The sequence below is a fragment of the Panthera onca genome, chromosome B2 (assembly GCF_046562875.1).
Source record: "Panthera onca isolate mPanOnc1 chromosome B2, mPanOnc1 haplotype 2, whole genome shotgun sequence".
Taxonomy (NCBI): Eukaryota; Metazoa; Chordata; class Mammalia; order Carnivora; family Felidae; genus Panthera; species Panthera onca.
Genome location: NC_138343.1, coordinates 94,681,407 through 94,698,114, shown reverse-complemented (window position 1 = coordinate 94,698,114; position 16,708 = coordinate 94,681,407). Strand labels below are relative to the sequence as shown.

The 16,708-nt window shown below is 42.4% G+C and overlaps 1 long non-coding RNA gene across 1 annotated transcript in view; it reads right to left on the bottom strand.

Annotated features, from left to right (window-relative positions):
* Window positions 1-11,213: 11,213 nt before the first annotated feature.
* Window positions 11,214-16,708, bottom strand: part of LOC132667446 (uncharacterized) — a 45,878-nt gene continuing 40,383 nt past the window's right edge. The window contains exons 4-6 of the long non-coding RNA XR_009605159.3: window positions 14,513-14,702; window positions 13,006-13,184; window positions 11,214-12,114 (exon numbers count right to left, since the gene is read on the bottom strand). This is a non-coding gene — a long non-coding RNA (uncharacterized LOC132667446). The remainder of the gene's footprint in view (window positions 12,115-13,005; window positions 13,185-14,512; window positions 14,703-16,708) is intronic.

Here is a 16,708-nt window from a genome sequence, read left to right as displayed (position 1 = left end):
GTATGTGACTCAGAGACTACAATTTAAACTGTTAGATGGTCCCACTTCATAAACCAGGCATCCGAATTAGCATAGCGTCACAGGCTCCAAGATGGAGATAAATCAGTATGTGCTCACAGAAGAATTTTAATAAAACATAAAAACACAACCTGTACCCATTGTGTAGTATTTCCGTAGACAACTGTTTCTTGGTGCCATGTCATGTGTGACAACTGCTATGGCAAAGAACGGGTGGAAAACTTAAAAAAGTAAAAATTATGCAAAATAGTGGAGTTTCAAATCTATCTACCAAGTTGACCCAGAAAGATCATTTTATAGAACATTTGTCTCAACTAAGTCTTAATTTTCCCCCTTATATCTTACTCCTGGGCAATTTGCCGGGCACACTACCACTTTCTAGAAGCTATGGGAGGATATTTGTGTTCAGCATCTGGTGTCCAGAAGAGATCTGTCCTCATGCTTCTGTGATTCTCTACCTTACCCTGCAAGTAGATATGCACTGTTCTTTTCCATTTTCAACTTTTATTTTTGGCTACTTAATATATAAGGTTACATCTATAACAGGGGTCACAGACTGCAACCCACAGGCCAAATCCAGGCTGCCACTTGGTTTTCAAAATAAGGTTATATTGCACCACATTCATGCTCATTTGTTTATGTAGTGTTTATGGGTGCTACAACATTTGAATAGTTGCCACAGATATTGCATGGACCACAGAGCTTAAAATAGTTATTGTCTGGCCCTTTATAGAAAATGTGTGCTGACTCTGGTCTGCAAGGAAGAAAACGTATTGTAGGAGGGGGTTATCCTTTTATAGGGGTTTGGATGCTAATTATCATTGAAACATTTCAAAAGAATTTTTTATATAAAGTCATTGCCTTCTGGAGCACCTGGGTGGCTCAGTCGGTTAAGCATCAGACTCTTGAATTCAACTCAGGTCATGATCCCGTGGTTTGTGAGTTCGAGTCCCATGTTGGGCTCTGTGCTGACAGTGTGGATGGAGCCTGCTTGAGAGTTTCTCTCTTCTCTCTCTTTCTCTCTCTCCCTCTCTCTCTTTCTCTCTTTCTCTCTCTCTCTCTCTCTCTCTCTCTCTCTCTCTTTCTCTCTCTCTCTCTCTCTCAAAATGAATAAACTTTAAAGTCACTGACTTTCAACTCACTGAGGGAAAAAAAATATATATTCTATGCAAAAGCAGATACCTGCCTGTGTTTCTTATCACTTTACTTTTTACTTTACTTTACTTTTTTCACTTGGTCTTCATGTAGACCCACAGTCCAGTCCATGCTGGGAGAAGGGGAAATATTTGGAGCAAGTATGATTACTACTGAAACAGGCAGGCCTTTGGCAAAATTTGAAGAAGAGGAATTCACTTCTGATGTCTTTCTACCATCCCTTTTCTCCTGTCCTGCCCTATGCATCTCCTCTTTTCCCTTGGCATGGTTTAGGTCCTAACTAGGTCCTTTACTCGGGTTAGCTCTCAGTGAATCCCCACCGGACTCTTAGCCGATAGGGACTTTGCTATTACTCTTCCCCTTGGCATTTATATATTAAAGATGACTTTCTGAAGCTGAAGTGCTACAGCAAAAAAACAGCCAATCAGGCGGCTGAGTGTATGGGTTGCTGTCAGGCAACCAGTTTTGATCTCCATTGGGCAGCCCCTCCTGGGCCAGCTGCTTTCCAACGTCTACTAGCCACACCAGAGGCAAACGGCTTCCCTTGGGGTGACATACCAATTGTATTTCCCTATTATATGAAATTAAAAAGGTTGAGATAACCTTTATCACCTCTCAGGATAAACCATTATGTGTTCCACTTACCCAAAAGGGGGGTGGGGGGCGGTAAATCTTAGGGAATCAGAGTTAATGGTGACCACTTTATAGTTCCTGGAAAGTTAGAAGACTCCGCCTGTAAGTAAATCAATAATCTATAGATAAGTGTAGATGAAAGAGTCTAACTGTTGGTCACTTATAATTCTCAATCGAGAATAAACTCAGGTTTCATTAATTAACTGATTGGGATTGTACGCTGGTTATAAAAATATGAAGTGTCCTCTGTCCTCTTCTCCCAATGCCTGGTCTGTGGAAGGAGCTCAATATTCTACAGTCACGCTACCCCGAATGCAACACGCCATCACCTGAGAGCTTGTTAAAAATGCTGAATCTCAGGTCCACCCTAATCTCCTGATTCAGAACTTCTTGCTCTTTAACAAAAACCCCAAAATTCAGTTTGAGAAGCATTGGGTAAGAGGCCAAGTGACACTAGAAACCTGGCTGTGCTACCTTAAACTGGGAATATTTAGGAGATATTGTAGGAAAATATAGTAGGGAAAATGAAAAAAAAATCAATACAGTTAATGTAGAAGGACAAAGCGTATTTTTCCTTTAAATAAAAATCCGTGAGGAGAGAGAGAGCGTCGTTTTGTAAACTCAGTCAGTACTGGGACGGGCTTTGTGAACCACGTGGCCCAAGTCTGGCCTGCAGGGAGTTAAGTCGAAATCTTGACTTCGTCCCTAACATGTGCCATTTCCTTTAAAATGCTGTGAAAAGAGTGAAACCCTGACAGGTTGAGCTTGGTGAAGGCTCTGTTTTTCCTAGCAGGGAATTCTGTCAGCTTCGTGCTCATGTGGAGGGCTTGGGCTCATGGCAGGAAGAGTCAGCAGGACACAGAAATGATTTAATGGACTGTGCAAATCTCCAAACTAGAGCCCACTCCCAGAATAGAAAGAAGCACCTGGGATTCTTGGAGTGCATTGTCATGGGGCCAAAAGGAAGGATGATACTCTGCGTGGTTTACTGAATTTGAGATTCTTTCTGTCGGCCACTCCACTTCTAAAAGAAAGAATTTAAAAATCTGTTGCCTAGCCAGAATGCAAAGTGGAATTGCCTAATATTTGGGAGAAAAGAATCGCATTCGCAAGTCAATAGGATATGAGGTATAACCAACATGCTTGGCTTTGATCCTTTACCATCTTTAAAAATAAGTGCTTCTGCAGCCAGGGGCCAGAAATGAACACTAGGGTGGGGTGGTGTACCATATTCTGCTCTGTTCCTTCTATGCAGTAACTGTATGCAGTTATGAATTTTTCCAGACATCATAAGGAATGTGTGAAAAAACCAATTATTCTGACTCTGTGGGAAGGTCATGGACATCCTTCTTTTAGATTTCTCCATGAAAGCAAAGGCAGACTTCAACTACAGGGAAAGATTCTTAGAGATGGCCTGCAGTCACAGACCTTGTGGAGAGCTGATGGGGACAGCAGTCCTACTTTGGACTCTGTCGGAGCTGGTCCTGGCATGTGAATGAATCTGGGCAGTAAGAGCCAAGCAGAAAGAGTACAGGTCTGGAAGCTAAGGTAGAAAGAAGAAGAAAAGTAGAGAGAAAATGCTCTAGAGTCCATGATCTAGAAGGATAGGCCAGGACAAAGTTCAGAAATCCCTCTTCAGCCACCTCAGCAAGATGATGGAGGTGCTTTTTTTTTAATGTTTATTTTATTTATTTATCTTTCTTTCTTGGAGGGGAGTGTAGAAAGGAATAGGGAGGGAGGGAGGGAGGAAGAGAGAGAGAGAGAGAGAGAGAGAGAGGGAAATCTTAAGCAGGCTTCACACTGAGCATGGAGCCCAACATGGAACTCAACCCCACAACCCTGGGATCATGACCTGAGCCTAAATCAAGAGTCAGACATTCAACCAACTGAGCCACCCAGGCACCCCTGATCACCTGTTCTTAACCTCTCTGTCCAACATCCATGCATGCCAAGTTCTTTCCCAGTAGAAGTCATCGCCACTCTGATATTCTCTCCCCAGCACAGTGAGCTAAAGGTCGTCTTTCAGACTCAGAGCCCACAATATTTCCTTACAGATGTCTTCCCATTTTTTTTGTCATAGCCTGAAAGGCAGGTTATAACATTCATTCATTGGGTTCCTATAGCACATGTTACATAATTCTTTCTTAGAGATTATTGCATTGTCTTTTAATTTCTAATTTATACCCTATACACACCAATGTGGTGCTCCAAAGGAGACACCATGCCTTTCTTGTCCATGTCATATGACTAATTCTTGGCAATAAAGGATGGCATGTAGTAGGCAATATTTGCCAAGGTAGAACAAAAGTATTACCATATATACGAACACTTTTAAAATAATCTCTCAACCCTTTTTTACTTTTTTTTTAATAAAATGAGGGTATTACATCTACTAAGGAACCATTTGAAAAACTCACTTGGAAAAATGTGAAATGCATTAGCAGCCCAAAGTCCATCTCAAGCCCCTCATCTTCTGTAAGTTTTTGCTGACAGCTTTGATCCCCAGGGCTATCTCCTTTATCCACAGGACAGTTGATACGATACAGAGACACCAAAGTGTGCTGTCTTTTATTGCTCTTAATTGTTTCATACCTATAAATCTTATCTCTCCAGATAGACTGTAGTTCAATGCAATGCAAACAAATTCAAATCAGGACATGGTTACTGGGAGACCAATATGTGTGAATCTGTGCTGGTACCAGTTCTTGTATTCACTTTACTTCATTTACTCAACAAATACTTGTTAAGCATTTAATTAGATGTATAATCACTTTTCCGAGAGAGATGACGTTTTCTTTTAGGTTTCTATATTTCTAAGAAAATTACTAAATTGACCAGACTACAGTGAGTGAACCTGGAAGTTGCAGCTCAGTGGTCCCAAGCCTAACGTAGATTGACGTACAGCAAATTCACATGAGATTCTGATAACCTTGATCTCAGGAGGTCCCATCCAGGAGGTGAAACATGGCAAAAAGGGATTCTGAACACCAATCCAAGCCAAAAGTCATGTATTCCTTAGGTTATAGGACCCCTGCCCTGGGTGAGGGAATACTATGGCCCCAATCCTGGAGAACACCTAGAAAATATTAAGGAAGGTAACTTAGCCAAAAACTTGGGACTTTTAGTTGAACCCTTATAGACCTTATGAGCCTCCGAGGAAGATGCTAGCAACGAGACAGCTTGTACCTAGAACCCCAGAATCAATACCTCCCAGGCTGCAAAAGAGGGCTGGGGGGAGCTGTAGGAGCCTGGGAATTCTACCTGAATGTCAGATCTGGGGAACAGAACCCAAGTCTATGTTCCCCCAGATGGTGGCCCCGAGACCGCTGACCTTCCATCTGCCTACGTTCAGGGTGGGAGTGAGCCTGCTGGGAGGGGACTCAGAGAACCCAATGTCAGCTGAGTCAGGGAGAGAAAAAGAGGACCCCACGGGACCAGTAGCAGGGAAAACCAGAAGGGCTAAGGACCAGAAATTTAGCCACCAGTTGCTCTAAATAGCTCCTGGGTCACTAAATTTATTGCACCACATTAAAATTGTCTTTTTCCTTTTCTGTCTCCCCACCAGGCGCTAAGTTATAAGGGCAGAGCCTAGGTCTTATCTTGCTTATCATTTATTCTCAGCACAAAATACAGTGCCTGCCACAGAGTGGATATTCCAGATATATTGCCTAATAAATGAAAGAGTGAATCCACGTCAAGCATAAAGCAAATAAAGTCGGTCAAGTAAGGAAAAGTCAAAGTGTGGAAGGTAGAGATGTACCTGGGCCAGGCAGGCAAAAGGTCAAGTCTAGAAGACAAACTGAGGCAACACTGAATAGTGATTCTGTGTCTGGGCTTAGGCGTCAATCTTGGGTTTGAATGCTGCCTCCGCTTCTCTTAGCTTCTACCGTGTGAGCTCGGGCAAGTTGTTAAATTGCTCTGAACCTTGGTTTCTACTCTGTGAAATAGCAGTTTACACTACTGACCTCCTGTGAGGATTTAATAAGGTAATTTATGAAAAAGGTCAGCTCCGTGCTAGATCCTGTACTCAACAAGTGGTTGCTGTTAAGGCAGGCAGGAAGCAGCAAATCCTGTAATTCCAATAGCTAATAAGCATCATCCAGAGTTGGTGTGATTGGAGTCCAGAGTTAAAGAATCCAGTCCCCGAGGCTAAAAAATAAATGAGGGACTCAAATGGAGACAAATAACCAAGGCCAAAGACTGAGGTGTCCCAGGCAAGGGATCTTGTATATCAAGCATGGAGGGAGAAGAGGGAGTGTAGCTTGAACTCGTTCCAATAGCTTTCTAAGGCCAGGGATCCTTCTGTGCCTCAGAACAGGGCGCTCATAGCAAGTGGGCAAGTATGAGCTCATCAGAGAAGCTAATAAGTACACTTGGCAAGAGCAGAGATGAGAAAGGGTGTGAAGTCAGGCAGTTCATGACAACCGGGCAAGGAAGGTGGTCAATAAATAGTTGCTGATAATTTGCTTTCATCGTTAGCACAACTGTTCCAAAGTGGGGATGTGCATAAGCTCTCATTTGATCGTGAAACTCAAATGAGGCACAGTTGAGCATCTTATTTGCAAAAATTCTGGAGAAAATGCTTCCTAAACTACCCCACTGTTTCATTTGTAGAATCACTGGGATATTTTATGGAATGTCTGGCCATTTGTCATTAATCTACATCCAACGATGTAGGAAGCACCACCTGTGCCAGCATGGAAACAATATTTCTTGGCTGAAATAGGAATGAGCTAGTAGAATGGATCTGGCACTTTTACCACTCTGGAGATCTTCTCTTGCCAGCCACCCCCTCTTATTAAAGCTGTGTCATGATTCTGCTCACAAAGACAGTGGTGATTCTGAAATTCTCCAGCTTCTTCAAACCCTGACTCGAGCATGTCGTGTTTGGGGGTTGGTTTGGGCTGTTTTTTTGTGAGTAATGAGTCTGTTTCTGAGCGTAAGAGCAACAGGCATCACGCAGAATGCAAAGTTTCCTTGTAAAAATGTCAGTTGCAATAAAAGGAATCTGGAGCCAGCCTGGCAGCCTGGGAGCTGTTACAGGATGAAGCCAGAACCTCAGCTTGTGTCTACATGACACCAAACATCCAGTGAAAAAGTGAAAAACTCAAGCAGTCATCCAGATGTTTTGTCTGCCTGATGCCAAACATCCTGATGTTTTCAAACATCCAGATGTTTGGCATCAGTCAGACCAACATCCAAAATCTGGAAACACCTAGGTATTTGTGTCTTGCAGAAACAGCCTTGGACCACTGGGCAGTGAAAACCAGGAACTTGGGCATCATTTTTCCTGTTTGTAGGAATTTCGTAAGACCTTCATGAGAGTAAAGTGATTCAGTTTAAAAAGTGGAAAGAGCTTGGAGGTAAACACATAGTGTAATAGGGCTTTGCCAGAGTAACTGATACAAAGAAAAGAAACACATGACAAAGCCCACTGCAGCTCAAATGATTTCGCATTCTCTCTCCCAGCCGGTGAAACTTTTTATATGTCCATCCCTCAAATCTCTGGGAAGGGACAGCAGGGACCTCACCTCTGAAGCAAGTAAAAGTTTGAGTCTAATTTTGTATTGATAGCAGGCATCACTTACTAAACTGGATCCTCTGCTTCCCAAGAGTGAAGCTGACCTTCTAGACAGACTTCAGAAATTTTTTCATGTTCTCATGACCAGTCTGGTCATGCTGAAGCTATTTGACCTTCAAGCTGACCTATTTCTGGATATGCCCCCTTAGTATGAACATAAACAAAGACTGAGCCAGCCTCTAAGAAGACAGAGAGAGTCAACTGGGCTTTGCCAGGACATACTGCATTCTCATTTCTAGATAGGCCCTCTATCTCAGGTTGCTTCTCTTGATTCTGGCTCATGATCTATGCCTGCCTCTCTTCTCTCAATAATCCTGAGGCATCAGAAATGAGGAAGAGAAGAAAAAATGAAAGAAAGAAGGAGGGAGGAAAGGTAGGAATGAAGGAGAAAGACAGAAAGAGGGGGCAAAGAGAAAGTTCTTGAGAACAGCATGTGCAGCGGAGTTTAAAAACAACAACAAAAGGAACCATAAGAACAACCCAATAAAAGAATGAAACACAGTCATGGGACTGTGAAGAGAATCTGAACATCTGGACTTTTTCTTATTTATAACCATGTCAGGAAAACAGGAAAAACAGTGTACAAAACCTCAAGTGGAATTTTCTTTCAGTCCCAGTTTTGTTGGTATATTCCACTAGGAAGAAAGTAACCATTTTGATTGTCTTCTATAGGCTTGAAATATACAATTCATCATTGTCTCAAGCATCCTATGATTGTGAGTTAGTCGTTATTACTCATTGTTCTGTGGGGGAATTCCTCTCCTACCCACATCTGGACTTCTGCTGTTACGGCAAAGCGGAGAAGCAGAGACCGTCCGACCCTTTATCATTTCTGGAGTCGATGCATCCTTGTCTCTTTTGGGATGGTTCTTTGGCTCTCGCTTCATTGTTGTTGTTGTTTGTTACTGGTTGATTGAATCATTTTTAAACTTTATTGTGACAATGATAATGGCAATGATTGTGCTCAACCAAATTAGTTCATCGGTACCATCATTGTTAAGTCAATCAGGAGATTAGCAATGGCTACTATACACATAATTTGGGCTCCTTGAAGGAGACAGACATCTGTTTTCATTGGCAGCGTCTGTTTCCAGGCCCTTACTTGATACCATGTGCGTGCCGAACCCCTGTTCACAACAATAGCTTTTATCCTTGGGGGTTGGTAGTATACTTAATTGATGCCTTTATCTTTTCATGAGAGATGCCAGCTCACATCAAAAAAAAAAAAAAAAAAAAAAAAGAGGAGAAAAAAAACACAACAAAACACACTACAAAGGCTTGGCGTTTTATCTGCTAGAACTAGAGAACCTCAAAGCTGGACCAAGTATTAGAGAAAAAAATAAAGATTGCTTTCATCCACATTGCTGAAAAACTTTGGCCTATGTCCTCTCCTTTTTCCTGCCATCATTGAGAATTCAGTAAGTATTTATGTCTGAATATTAAAATCTGACTTTTGCCTTTGAGCAATACAAGTGTCAATCAAAATGGAACAGAGGTGGGCCAGGTGCATGTTTCCTGCGTGAGATTGAGTGATGCCGGAGACCGTGGCAGGGACCATTTCCTGTGCTCGGGGCCTGAGGGGAGGCCAGCAGCCTTCTCCAGAAAGAAGTGAAGTGTGCATTTTTATAAACTCTGGAATAAAAATCAGGTCAGTTGGTTGTTTTGTGGGGCTCTGCAGGCTGGGATACCTGCATGTTGGGAAAAGAATACTGTCATGTCCTACTTCCTAGAGACACATCAGATTCTTTAGTAGGTAAATGGTGCTGCTGTGCTCAGAGTGCCGAGGTTTCTTTTACAAGAGAGATTGGTGCATTAAAATTATGGTTATTTATTCGTCCCCTCAAAAAGCACTTATTGAGTAGGAGAGCAGCGTGCTTTTGCCAAGAAAAACTCAAGACTAAAACCTGGATGATCAGGGTTCTGGTTCAGTTCAGCTGGAAAGATAAGATAAACACATGAGATATTTAAATGAAAGTAAAAGACAGTCCAAACTAAGTACTTCACTGGGCATTTGGTAAGATGAAATCTGTCTAAAGGAAAATAATGTTAAACACTTCCAGGATGTAATAGTAAGAAATACTTTTCAAAATGTGTCATCCTAATTATTTTCATTATATTCACTGCAATTATTTAATGTTTATTTATTTTTGACAGAGACAGGGAGAGACAGAGCGTGAGTTGGGGGAGGGGGGGTAGACAGAGAGAGAGGGAGACACAGAATCAGAAACAGGCTCCAGGCTCTGAGCGGTCAGCACAGAGCCCTATGTGGGGCTCAAACTCACAGACAGCGAGATCATGACCTGAGCTGAAGTCGGATGCTTAATCGACTGAGCCCCTCACGCACGCCCTATTTTTACTGTGATTATTGATACTTAGTCTCAAATCCAGGGATTTTTCCTAGGCGAACACAAAGACAAGCATTAAGACGCAGGGTTTAGACAGCCACTTCACTAGTTGCTTAAATTACCTGTTTTCTTTCAAATCCAGCTACTTCCAAGTATATTTTAATCATTATATTTTCTCTTCTATTAATTATTACATGTCTACAAAAGGAATATAGTAATAATAAGCACTGATGTATGCATCCAGCTTCGTCAAATCTTAATATTTTACCCTATTTCTTTCAACTATTTTTTAAGGAAAAAAACATATTCTTTACTCAGTTGGAGCCATTTACATACCCTTCTCCTAATGTTATTCCCCCTCTTTCTGTCCCTCCTGGAGTTCTGAATTTGGCATTTTCCCGTGCACGTTGCTATACTTTTACAGTATATGTTCATATCCATAACTGTATATTACATGTTTTTAGCTTGGTTGAAAAGGTATTATGATTATGCAATTTGATTTTTCACTGAGTGTTGTGGTTTTGGTATTTATCCGTGTTGACATTTGTGTATGTAACTCACTTATCTTAATGGTCCTATATAAATGCACCACCGTGTATTTATCCCTCCTGTTCACAGACACTTGGGGTGCTTCGAATTTTATTATGACAAGCAAAGCTCTCATGAATTGCGAAAATAAGCTTCTTGGTGAATGTGCTAGAGTTTCTCTAGGGGCAGAATTGCTGGATCATGTAATATATGCACCTTTTACTTTCCTAGCTATTTTCTAATCCTCCAAAGAGAGTGTACTAACATACAGACCCAACAGAAGTATGTGAGAATTTCTGTTTACCCACCTCTCTGACAATGCTCACTACTGCAGGTACACAGTTGAAAAAAAGTACTATCACTGTTTATACACTCAAAACATCTGAAATATGACTAAGAGCCAATACCCACTTGTCACATTGTTGAAAATAACCTATTGTGAATTACTGCCAATATTATAAAAGAACCCGCAATGCCCTTAAGCCTTCCCACTGGGGAAATGTTACCCACCAGCCAAAGATTGTCTTTTCCTGAGATTCTTCAGTTCGTGCTCAAGTTTTAGAACCAGAAAACATTTTAGAAATCATTCTTCTTTTTTTTAGTTTTTTTTTTAACGTTTATTTATTTTTGAGAGAGAGACAGAGCGTGAGCAAGGCAAGGGCAGAGAGAGACACACACACATAGAATAGAAAGCAGGCTCCAGGCTCTGAGCTGTCAGCACAGAGCCCGACGCGGGGCTCGAACTCACAGACCGTGAGATCATGACCTGAGCCGAAGTTGGACGCTTAACCGACTAAGCCACCCAGGCACCCCCGAAATCATTCTTTCCAACAGCAGCATTTAAACATAAAGAGTTATGCCCAAGGTCACACAATTATGATAATGATCACAATATTATGATTTATTTAGAAACCACTGTGCTCTAGGTGCTTTACAGATATTCTTAATCCTCATGACAGTAGCCAGAAACCATCACAAAGAGTTTATTCTTCAAAACACAGTTATCGTCACATGGCTGCTGAGAGCAAGACACTATGCTGTTTAATCCAAGCAAAACAAAATCGTAGCCGACATGGTCCCTACTATCAAAAGCATACAATCTGCAAGGGAAGGTGACACCACAGTACAAACTAGCATGCAATGGCTCAGACCAAGGCAGGGTACTGGGAAAGGGTCTTTCTCTAGCTAGGATCATTTAGGAAAACATCCTGAAGAAACTGGTAGGGGAATTGGGCTTTGAAAGTTAAATAGAACTTGGTTGGGCACCATCCCTCCCTGGATGTGTGCTGACTGGGTATTGCCCATGTAATGACCATGAGATGGGCAGTGAGTGGAATCCAACAGTCCATAACCATATCCTGCCACCGAAATAGGTGCGTCTAGGGGTTGGGGGAGGACAAATCAGCCCAGAGGGGACTAAGGGGAAGGTCAGTGCGATGAACAGTGCAAAATATCTGGAGGGTCAGGCAACCAACAACTGGGGAAAATCCAACAAAACTACCTCTCAGGGACATGGCAACAAGACCTCCGTGCTTGGGCCCCTATGGCCACCTTTCTTTCCACTTTCCCCTCCTTTGCTCATCTGTTGGCCTCTCTTCTGTTTCTAGGGCATGCCAGGCTGGTGGACCCAGTAGGATCTTTCTCATCTGCAGTCTTCTCTGCTTGGAACAATTTCCCTGATTTTACACGTGGCTGGCTCTTTCTGAACATTCAAGTTCAACCTGAGATGCTTTCCCTTAGCATCTTATCTAAACCAGCCTCTGCCTTCCTCTTCCTCCATCTCAGCAGCCCATTTTGTTTGCTCCATGGTTTTTCTTGTTCTTCAAAATTATCTTCTTGAGGTAACCGCTTGCCCTAGTGAGAGAGTGAATGAACTCCAGGGGAAGAGGAAATTATCGTTCCTGTTATGTGTTGTGTAACTGGCCTCTGGCACATAGAGGGCCTTCAATAAACCTTTATTCATTGTTGAACCAATGAACCACAATATTTAGTTTCCAAAGAGGCAGGTAGAGTATCAGAAACTGCAGAGTCTTTGGGGAAGTTGGGTCTCACAGGGATGTAGTGTATGGACAGGGTTATAGTAAGGGGACACTGTGGAAAATGTATGAAATAGAAGGTTACCATGAGGAACTCAAAAAACAAACATGTAGCATAAATTCAAGTACTAAGACTAAGGTCTAAGGTGGGCATTAGAATCAAAGCAGAAACCGAGGAGGGTGAACAGGCTAAATCAGTACCAAGAGACTTTCTACCACAGTCAGGTGTCAGGCAAGAGCTCTTTAAATCTTTCTTGCCTCAGCTCAGGGAGGAAAGGATGTGTGCATACTGCGACCTCATCCATTGGCAAAGCAGAGAACTCTGTGGTGGCTGAAAGCAGAAATTTTGGCAAGAGGGAGAGTGAAGATGGATATTCCAAGTGGAAGGGACAGCAAGAAGCAAGGCAGAGAGGTGATATGTGTCCAGCTTAGAACAGTGCCTGGCACCTCACAGACCACGAAAAACTCTTAAAGAAGTCGGTTCACAACTTCAGTCTGGTAGTTAGATCAAGGACAGAGAGCCTGAACGGGGGCAAACCAGCTGGAAACTTATTCCAAAATCTGATTTTAGCAGTTTGGTTCCTCGCAACAGAGCCATGCAGGGAGAGATGCGGCACAGAGAATCCACAGGGCTTGATGACTAATCAATCATGTGTTTGTGGAGGGGATAGGTCAGGGACGGTATAGGAAAGAGGGAAATGAATCTTACCCTGCGCTTCCAAGTCTGGGTGACTGGGCGACACCTTAGGGAGGTAGAGAAATCCAAACGAAGAGTGAGTTTAGGGTGGAGCCAGAGGGGTCAGTGTAGATGGTGGAGGTACCTGAAGGCTTGGATTCAGCAGTGATGTTTAGGAAGTGGTTGAAATGAGACTGCAGCTCTGCAGAGGCCTGGAAGAAAAATATATCAGTGCATGTAAGCTACGTCAATCGTTGTCAGAAACAGGCAGGCTGGGACGAGAATGAAATTGAATCGGGATTATCAGCTGTGTAGTAAAACATAGCAGGACCCTGCCTATCCAGCCTCGTTAGTCAGTGGCAGAAAATATCAGGATTCATCTCAAAAACTATACATGTCAGGCTTCTCTGGACAACAAATCAATTCCTACTAAGCCTACTAACATCCTTGAATCGGACAATTTACTTCTCTTAGGAGGCAATGCTGCCGAGTGGTTACGAGTGTAACAATGGAGTGGGACTAGCCAGCTTCAAATCCTGACTTTGCCACTCACAAGCCACGTGGCTTTAAGCACGTTGCTCAACCTCTCCGTTCCTTTATCTGTAAAATAGAAACAGTAATAGTACCTGTGCCCATAAGATTGTTGTGAAGTTCAAATGAACTAATGCATGCAAAATGTGTGGCTTAGACCCTGGCACACAGGATCGTTGAAGCTTTATATTGAGGACTGGAACACGGACTCTCATGTTCATTGCTTAGCCTAGGTGTGTTTAATGCCTGGAAAATTGTAGAATATTTTCAACACAATAGAGAATAAAAACCCTATCAATGTTCATTCCATCAATGGAGGCCACCTGCTTAGACAGAAATTCAAAAATACACCACTTGGGCTTGTGGCAAGTCTATGGAGTCCTCTGCCTCGACACAGCGTAGCAACTCCATTACACTACATTCTCACAATTGAAAAAGCCCTGGGAGAATTTCAATGCTATTGTTTTAGAGACTTCCTTTCATCCTGCTTTGAATTTGTCCCAGTTCCAATTTTAGACAATAAATCATAAGCCTTTAAAAAAGGAGTTCCATTCAATATTGAGAAAAGGGAAAATGAATCCCTGTACTAGATGTCGGTCCCTGACTTGGGCAAAGTCTGAACTCTTCAGGTTGGTAAATTCAACTGTGGGGTGTTTTTTTGGCTGGTTTGCTTAGTTTGCTATTGTATTTTAAACACGAAGGTTTATTTAAAATGAGTCCATCTTTCTGTTTTGTTCATAGTCGTTAGACCATCCCTAGCAATGAGGCCGTGGAATTTATTTGAATTGTCATTCCTCATTACCTTTCAAAAATGAACCCTTGCGATAGTAGCTTTTACAAGGATAATCTACCAGCAAACATCAGTAGGCCAGACATACTGGCAGGCCCTAGTCAATCTGTAACTGAAAACTAAAAGTGTAGCAGGAAATCCTAATAATGAAACTTGCAGGGTTATATAGCTGATGAAGCAGAAAACAAAAAGTAGGTGATAACTGCTAAGAAGTGCAACCTTGACAGTTGTCTTGTCTTTGAGGATTTTCTTAACGTGTGGGCAAATCTTCGTCTATTTTTGAATTCACTTTAGCCATCCAAAACAACTCTTGGCTCTGTGTCATTTTCCATCCTCTTCCAAGATAACACCTGCTAGCTATAATCAGCAGGGCTATTCCAACAAGCATTTTTTTGCTCTGTTGTCTTTCCTAAAGTAATAGAGAGTTCAGGTTATCATATCTTAGTGTCATGTGGAACTAAATCACACTCCAAGAAGAGATAACAAGATGGCCCAAGATGGGTGGGCGTGGTGGGTGTGGACTTCGTCCCAGCCAAGGTCCCTTGCTCTCCAGGGGATCTAAAAATGTTAAGCTTAAGTAGTAGGAAGAGGTATCAGAGCTGGGTGGGGTGGGGTAAAGGAAATAAGAGAGACAACTCTGCCATTGGCTCAAAAAATACCTAGGCCCATCCGGTCCCATAGTCACAAACTGGGTGGTTTCATCTTGTTTTACCAGTGGATCCCAAAGTAGTCTTGAGCGATCACACCCTCCCCATATGTCCCAGCTTTCCCTCCTCTGAAATAGAGGTCTTTACACTCTCTGCCAAGTGTGGAATAGGCCAAATCTGCACGTTGGTCAGAACCACATGGTTTTTCAGATCTGCTAACTTACTCTGTGCAGCCCCACCTCACCCCAAGCTGACGGCTGCCCATGTGCCCAGGCAGTCTGCTGGTCTCTCAGTGAACAAAACTACCCAGGAATCATGGCTTTGGGCAGTGATTCTTTCTAAGGCATCTTTGGGAACCTAGAAGGCAGCGGACATGTCTACAGCACTTCCCTAAAGACCAAGGAGAACCCAGCTGTGAAGACTCAGAAGCTTGGTGGAGACATGACAGGTTCCAAATACAAAATACCTCTTTAAAAAGAAAATGAAGTCATTTATATATAACTGGAATCTGACCTCAGCTACTCACCCACCATGTATACATTTGAAGTCACGTAAGTGTGGCAGTTATTAAAAGAAAACGTTTCTAGGATTGGAGACTACTGTATTTTTACATCTTGCTCAACATACAGTAGCTTTGTAGCCATTGAACTAAGAACATGGTATATAAGAAGACAGAAATCAGGCCCTAGAAAATGTGTACCTTTGCAGCCTCTCAGCATCGCCAGCTTGCAGAGAAAGCGGCAGGTGCACCTTTCGCAGCAGAGGAAAAATCTTCCCCTCACAGTCTAGGGAGGTGATACAGTCTGCCAGGACTCAGACTACTCTTGAGTGCCTGGCACAGTAGCCCACTCAGGCTTCTGACAATCACAAGGCAAAACCAGTACGTTTGCTTGCTACATGGAAATTAACTCATCTTCAGCACCTCCGGTGCCTGGCACGCTGGGGCCGTCTTGGAGCCTATCCGTGTTTTCTCTGTGCGGGAGTCTAGATTAGTACTGGAGACAAGCCCAAAAGAATCATTGGGTCTGCCTACAGAGTACTCAAGCCGGAATTCCTGAGGGTCCAAGGGTCCCTTCAGATGAGCTCATTGGTCTTGTATACTAACAATAGAGGAATCTGAAGGTCCTACAGATTATTGGATATATTCATACACATAGGGAAAGCTGTCTGAGGTAAGCTGCCTACCTCTGGTCTTCTCTTGAAATGAAGACCTGGAATTAAGAACATGCAACGTTGTATGAAACATACTGGAAAATACTGGTAGCTGCAGTACCTGTATACACAGTACAAAAACGTACCATATTCTCCCCCATACTCATGGAGCCACAGACATCAAATATGCAAAGCTTTCTCTATGTCAATCATAGCTCACTGAAGTAGTTGAAAGAGTAAAAAAATAAATGTATTCTGTTCTACAATCTAGTTTGCATATATGTTCATGTGATTTCAGAGATTTTTAGGTTTTCTATTAACATTGTTCTAAACCTGTTTTTTTCCCTTCCCATCACACATGTTTGTTGGGGTGGGGGGAGTTCCCCTTAGAAGATACATTTCATATTGGACCTCATGTCATTACTCATTTTCTATCTTTCTCTAAACTCTGATGAGGACATTCACTTACACTTGTTAGCTGATCATTTCCTAGGTGCTTGTTGTAGAATATAATCCAAAGCAAGATTTGAAGGAAATCATCAAACGGTTAAACCTTGCTTCTTTCTGTAACATGTACACCTACAGTACTATCTCTGAAACCAGTAGGAGAAAAAAG